Source organism: Cicer arietinum, chromosome 1, assembly GCF_000331145.2.
Source record: "Cicer arietinum cultivar CDC Frontier isolate Library 1 chromosome 1, Cicar.CDCFrontier_v2.0, whole genome shotgun sequence".
Classification (NCBI taxonomy): Eukaryota; Viridiplantae; Streptophyta; class Magnoliopsida; order Fabales; family Fabaceae; genus Cicer; species Cicer arietinum.
The window spans coordinates 1,364,309-1,372,568 of NC_021160.2; positions in this window are offsets into that span (position 1 = coordinate 1,364,309).

Here is an 8,260-nt window from a genome sequence, read left to right on the forward strand (position 1 = left end):
AAAAATTTTCATAAAGGGGGCAAGTGGGGCCGGAGGGAAGAGAGTGGCAAGTATCACAATCTCTTCAAATTTTATAGATTCTTTTAAGTTATATATAATTAATTATTATATTATTTTGATAAGTTAATTATTAAACAATTTTTTATATAAAAAAATAGCTAAACGTGCCTTTTACTAATCATTTTGGTTTTCGAATATGTTTTTAATTAACTAGTTTAATTCTCAAATGTGTATTTTATTAGTCAATTTGATCAATAAAATTACTAACAAAAGAAGAATTTAATTACATGTTTAATTTCGATATATTCAAAACTATAATAACGATACCTCACACATTTAAAAAACAAAAATAACTTTTTACTTTTATATAAATTATTTAGTTTGAATTCCGACCCCCCCTCCCCCTTCCAAAAAAAAAATAAAATTAATTCCTATATCTATAATATGTGTGTATAACAGAAAAATATTAAGTTTTTACAAAATAAAATTTATGATACTATAATACTCCAAAATAGTCTATGATATACACAATCCACAATTATATGAATGATTTTATAAGTAGTTATTATAAAAAAAGTATTAATAATCTAACGGTTGTCTTTAATTAATAATGTAAAAATTATTTATATTGATATTGTATATAAATTATTATTTTTTTCTTTTTAAAATATGACATATTTTATATCATTGTGAGTGTTTAGTCTTAAAGCCTTGAACAAATTAAAAAGATATATAATAAAAATTGCTACCGATATTTTTTTTATATATGATAAAAATTACTATTAGTCTCTTATAATTTTTATATATTTATTTTCTTAAAAAATTATTTTATACAGATTTAAACTATTTTTTTATATAACTAAAATAAAATTATTAAACATTTGAATGTGAATTCTTTCTTTTGTGGGGACCAGAACCCCAAATCAATATACGTAAATCCACCGGTGAAATAATCAAATGAGTAACGGATATTCATATATATTTTATTTTAAAAATTGATGAGTGCCTAGCACGTGCGCGTGTGTTTCTCGTTGTGCGAGTGGGAAATTGTGTTGAATCTCTTGATCAAAGTCTCAGGCAAATTAACTAATTAAAGAACTAATAATGCTTACTCCATATATTATTGTAATAATGAAAACTGTAAGGTACATTTTCAGGGTTAAGATGGAACTTAGAATATACTACTAAGATAAGATGAGAAGATAAATTAATTAATTCGCAAATGTTCTTGAGTTGTTTGACTAATTTTAGTATATACCCCATCATTGATTCTTGATGGTCGACACGTGGCTTCCCTTAGTTGGAGAAGTTATGCCTAAACTTTCTTTATTCTTTCGTTCGTTAAAATAAAGCGATTGTGAACATAATTAACAAGTCCATTGATTGTTTAAGGAAACAAGATATCTTCATTGACAGATGAAATCTCGATCACGTGGGCTACGCCCAATCAAGACCATAAGTTCCCAAAAGCTAGCTCAAGCTTGTAGGGGTGTTATAAAGAATGACTTTGGTAGGATTTAATGTGTCACTTATGTAATTTTAATATTTAGTCAGATTAATTTTTAAATTTTAATTCGTCCTTTAACTCGATCAAATTTAATTAGTTACGGATTTAATAGAAATGAGACAAAATACGACGATACTGAATTGGTTTAAAAATGAATTACTAATTAGTAATTTTTGAAAAATATTTGAAAAAAATAAAATAAAATAAAATAATTCATAGCAAGTCATTGTCAAATCATAAGTCATAACATTGTCATATAATAAGGTAAAATAAAAAAAAATCTCTTGTTTTTAATATATTTTGGGACGAGACGGATAACTTCGAGGATAATCCAAATTTAATCTTTTTTTTTTTACCTTGTGCTTGTCCGGTCTTTCTTTTTTGTCCTTTTTTTTTGGACCAGATCAAATCCAACCTGTTGTTTATGGATTAGATCGGTTTCACGCAACGAACCGGATCTTGTACACCTCTACAAGCTAATATTATAAAAGAAATAAGAGATATGTTAATAAGTGTTTTTAGAGTATTTATCAAGAAAAATAATATTAAAATTTTGTTTTTCAAAAATAAATTTTTAATTTTTAAATATTATAAAATATAACTTTCAATATATTTTTATTATAAAATTACTAATTTTAGTTGTTAAACAACACTTGTTAGCATTTTTTAAATAATTTTGATATTAGTAGAAGTTGGTTAGAGATTTGTAAGTAACAAACAAACAAAAATTGGCTAAAGATGGTTATAAGTTGATTAAAATATATATATGACACTTTATATCTATATATATATATATATATATATATAAAGATTTTATTGACTTTAGAAGTGATTCGATGATGAGTTACCAATTTAACATAAAAGATAAATTTTACTAATTCAATATTGAATATTGACATAATATATTAATGATCAAGTACACAAAATTTTATAAATTCAAAATTTGTAATTATATAATCTAGTATTCGATATTATTTATATTTATTATGAATTTATTATACATTTATTTGAAATTACTTAATGAAGTATTAAATAGTTTTTAAATTTTATAAAAAAAATTATGTATTTGATCTGCTCAATAAGAACATTTGATTTGATGGTTCGATTGACAAAATTCGTCATTCATATTAAGTATATATGAAAAGGAAAAAAAAGCAAAAATAACTTATATGATTAAATAAATGAATTATTCTAACACGCCTTATAAAATATCAATAATGTTAGATTGGATCTCTTATTTTAAATTTAATATAAAATTTCATAATTATATGTATAAGTTTCAGATAATAATTATCACTATTTCTATTCATAAAAAAAAAACTATGTAAATGACGTGGTAGTAATGGTGAGTATGAAAATGATTTTGGTTATATAAATAGAAATTATGAGTTTGGAACAAGATAATTCCAATTTTGGAAATGTTACTAAATATGAAGTAACTGAATTATATTTGTGGTTTGTCTTAATGGCAGTTTTTCCACAAATTGACAGTACATCACGTGTACGATGTTTGATTCTTTCTTTTTTGTGTTCTTCGATTTCGATTTCATGCACTGGCCAGATCCTGTTTTGCATATTTCAAAATCAACTTTCCCTCTCTAAAATATTGAAATTAATATCCATTTTCTTCTCGTAAAAATATATGCATTCACTTAATTTGGTTATCTTTTTTGGGTATTATTTTTGTTGCTAATGCTCTAATGGCGCCATACACTTAACAAATTGACACTCATAGATTAAAACTTTGGCACCCACATATATGGAAGTCTAAGGTTGATTTTAATATGAGATATTTTAACAGGATATAGAAATTATCATGCTGAATTAAGAGTAGTCATTCAAGTAATTTAGACATTATATATTTATTTAAAATTTTAACATTGATATTAATAAATGATAATTAATATTCTTATGTAAGATATACATGTATTAGAAAAAAATAAAATGAAAGTCTTTAAAGAACTCAATATAGCTTGATTCATCTATTAAAACTTATCTAATAATTTTAAAATTTTCAAATAAAGTTTTATCGTCAATATCAAGAGAATTATAATCTTTTAGGCAAATTTCAAGATGTTAACAACTGCTTTCAAGTCACGATCAGATAATAATGAAAGCATTTCAATACTAAATAATAAAAATCCAAAATAAAAATATAAAAATATTTTCATATTTATTATAGTGCTCAAATTGTCTTTTAAATGAACTGATTGATTTACAATATATAAAAATAATAAATCTAAAAAGACTCTTAAGCAGACTGAAATTTTAGATGTGTTATTTTCCATCATGGTGTTTTTTCCCCATGAATTTGACCTTTTAATTTGAGCAAACATACATTCAATTTTCATTTCATTTCTAATTTATTCGACAATAACAATAATATTTGTACATCCGAATTCTCTATATATTTCCAAGTCCCTAATCAAACATTTTATTAATTCTATAACTAATTAAATATTCCAGCAATAAGAATAAATATTGTGACTTGTGATTGTTAATATATATAACATAGAAGAGAGAGATAGAAATTTTTTAACTCTTCAATTGTCCATATTAACATTTTAGTTTTAGTACCACAATTAGACTTTTCAGTTGTTAAATATATGGATTCAATATAATTTGTTTTTATTCTACAATTTTTTGAATCACATGTATTTATTTAATTTGTATTGTTTATAATTTTTTCAATAACTCTAGAATAAAATTTAAATATTAATAAATATTATTTTAATATTTATATACATAGTATTTAATTATAAAATATTTTTTTGATGTCCATAAAAAAATTGAGTCATGAGTTGTCACTAATCTCAATCTTATTCAAGGTGACAACTGAATTCTCTCAATTATATAGAGTTTAACATTTACTTTTTTTTCTTCTAATGTGTAACTTTTACTTACATTTGATACCTTAACAAATATCTCTTCTTATAAAAAAACCATCTTCTTATAAAAAAAACCATCTCTAAGACATCACCTTAATTTGTAAATAGGTATTATTTAAGAAGAAATATTGTAGTATAAAATTTTTACCATTGTCATGAGCATATTTTTCTCAAAAATGATGTCATATAAAAGGAATATAATCAATCAAATCTATGTAGTAGGATTTAGATAACTCAATTGATTTAAACTATAGAAAAATTAAAGAAGGAGAATATAAAAGACCATAGTTCAACTCTTTAAAAGATAGAATATAAATGTAACTATTTATATATATACTTACAATTGCTTATTAAAAAAAAATTCTATGTGGTATTCATTTCGGTCACTAATATAAACAAAAATAATTATTTTCATGGTATTTAAATTTTTTTATTAAATATACTTAATTCTTTAAATTTTATGTAAAATACAAGTTAAATTATTAAATTATCTCTTTTTATTATCAAATACTCAATTATCTACATCAAATGTTTATGAATTAAATGAATAATATATAAGAAATAATAACATTAAATAATTTAAAAATAATTAAATTTTGAATAATCAAGATTTAAATTCTTTTTATAATAGTGATCATGGATAATTACCAATTGGTTGTGCTAATAATCATATAGTTAGATAGTAGAATTTTTCATATCTAGAATTAGATCTTTTCCTTCACGTGACTAAGTGATTATTATGTCGATTTACACTTGAAGACAAAGATTACAAAAGTGTTCAATGATGTTTTCAACAAGTTTCTATTTACCGCTAAAGTATAAGCTTTTGGGAAAATTGTGTTTTAAACAACTGTATTTGCATTTTAAAAATATAGTTAATTGTGACAAACTTTTTAGATTTCATAAGTAAATATACTAAATTTTTATTTTTAATGTCAAATATTTTAGTATTTGTATTAAATATATTAATGTTTTTGAATTAAATTAACGGTATATTATTATGGAATTTGAATCTTATAAGATGAAAAATTAGTGAAATAGATGAATCAATAGTTAATATTACAATAACAACCATTTATTTAATGATCAATGATTAACATTACTCATTTTATTAAAGTGAATTATTCACTTTTAAGAAATCAAATCTATTATTATAAATAATAATATTAAGTGATTCAAATTATTGAACTTTTACTCGTAACAAACCAAGATTTGATTTTACTAATGAGAGTAGTATATGTTAGAAGTAAGATATATTATTGATAAAATTTAGTATTTTTAAAAATACAATAACTTTTTTGTCAAAATATTTTTATTTATATCCCTGAAATCGCATAAAGAACATGATACCATGTTGAGCTATCAAATAATTATAAATAGATTTATAACTTAATTAATAATAACATAAATTACTTTGTTCGGATACCTTTTCTCTTTGTTTAAAAAGTTATATTTGAAGTAGGCCTAAACCCTTTGTCTATGTGGCTTGGACCTTCTTGCATGTATAACTCGTGTCACGGGAATTTTAATGAATTTAAGAGAACTATATATACTTCCAATGGTAGTTTAGTTTTAGATCGTTTATTGACACACATCAATATGATATAATATACAAGTATACTATAATTTCTCACCATATATTTATTGTTAGAGTTATACAGTCTCGTTCGCCTTATTTAACAGAAATGTGATGACTCGTCAATGAATAATAATAAATTGTGATACGTTGTTCAAATTCGTCACACATTGGTCCATGATTAAAAGACCTGATATGCCGGTTATAAAATATTAAATAAATTATAGTGGACAAAAGTATGGTTATTTTTAAAAATGTACTTGAGTGTTTTATTTAATGATGAAAAAAATATAGCTAAATAGATTATAGACCATCCTGCAAATTTGCATATTTAATTAAATAACAGAATCCATAGTCTAAATGGGTCAGCTCATAGTTTTCATTCCTGATCACTGTATTGCACATTTTATTGAAAGTGCAATGCAATAGCCCTTTTACACTAAAAAAAATGTTAATACTTTTTACCTAATCACTTTAACTCATCCATTCCTTAAGAAAAAATCTTTTTGCACTTCAGTAATTATTATCACTTGTATAAAGCTTGAGTTTTGAATATAAAAATCCACACAATCATTCTCGCATATATATTTAGTGAGATATTACACCAGTAATATCTACTCAAAATAGACCGTGCAACATGCCCTATATATTAATACTGATTCTTTTATAACCGTAAAATATAATTTAATCAAGTAAAGTTAATATATATCAAACACGTCAAGTTTTAATTTTTTAATTAAATTTTAACTTAATTGTCTTTGTTAAAAAGGTTGGAGGTAACAGTGTTTCTCTTTTGTAATAAAATTGCCGTATTTACAAAAAATAATTATAGTTTTTTATTTTTATTACAAATTTAATTTATTTTTATCAATTCTACTATCTAATTTCATATGTATCTCTCCCAAACTTAGTCTGTATCCATTTTGCGTTTATGATTATTGAAATCAACCAGTGATTTTGATAATTTGGTAAAATTATTATTCTTTTTCATTTATCATATTTTTTTAATCGATGTTAAATAGTCAAATACAACAATTATTTTGAAACGGAAAGAATAATAAATAGAATTTAATTTATAAATATTATCCTAAAGAATTTTTATATTGTCAATTAATCACAACCGTCAAAACATTAATAATATTTAATTTTTTTTGTTATAACTATTTATAAAATTACCACATGATTGATTACTCTTTACTCATACAAATTAATCTCTAATATAATAATAATAATAATAATAATAATAATAATAATAATAATAATAATAATAATAATAATAATAATAATAATAATAATAATTTTCATTGAGAATCGTCCAACATGTTGTAAGGTCTCAAATGAAAATAATATTTTTAAAAGTTAATAAATAAATTATTAATATTTTATTTAATAATTATAAAAAATTTCTTTGTCATAAATATTGGTAATTTTAAATCAATTTTTTTATATTTTTTTAAAAATAAAATAAGACATTTCAACTATTTTAATGCAACATGAATAATTCATGTAGAATTTTTCATCTTTTAGTTGAAGAAGGAAATCATGTTTATATACGTTCTACCATTTCAATGACTCATGTTAACAATGTGTTCGCTAATGGCCGCATGATTTCTCAATTTATAACTAATATTTCGCTCGCTAGTATCATTATTTCTCAATTTATTATTAATATTTCTCCAATTCCTATTATCGTTAGCAAATTTATTTGTATTAAGAAGAACATTAAATAATTTGCAACAAAACTAAAATGCTGCTTTTGATACTAAACCCATCATCTTCTAGTTGAGGATAACGTCTGAATGGAAAGTGATAAAAAAAAAGTATTTTGAAAATTCATTTCAAAATCTAACAACAATAAAAACATTTTTTCTACCAATAAATCTCTCAATTGTATCGTATATATATTTTCAATTTTAAATAAAGTTATCTATAGCATCTCTTGCGATCTAATAAAATCTTTCGTTTTTTTATTTATTTTCAATAGTTTGATTCATATTTTCAAGTTGATATTTATATCTTATATTATTTATTAAATTAATATAATTAATATTGTATAATATTTCTTTATCATAGATGATAAAGTCAAATAATTTAATATTTGTTGAGACAATATTAAATTTATATAACATTTTAAAAGTTTTAATTTTTAGAACATTAAAACGTGAGTTATTTTTTTATCAAATACAACCTAAATGGGGCGTAAAAAAGTTGTTTTGCAATTAGACCTAGAGAAATTGTTTTAATAGATTTAGTTTGGTCCGATTAAGTTGGAAAAGTAACCAACATTAA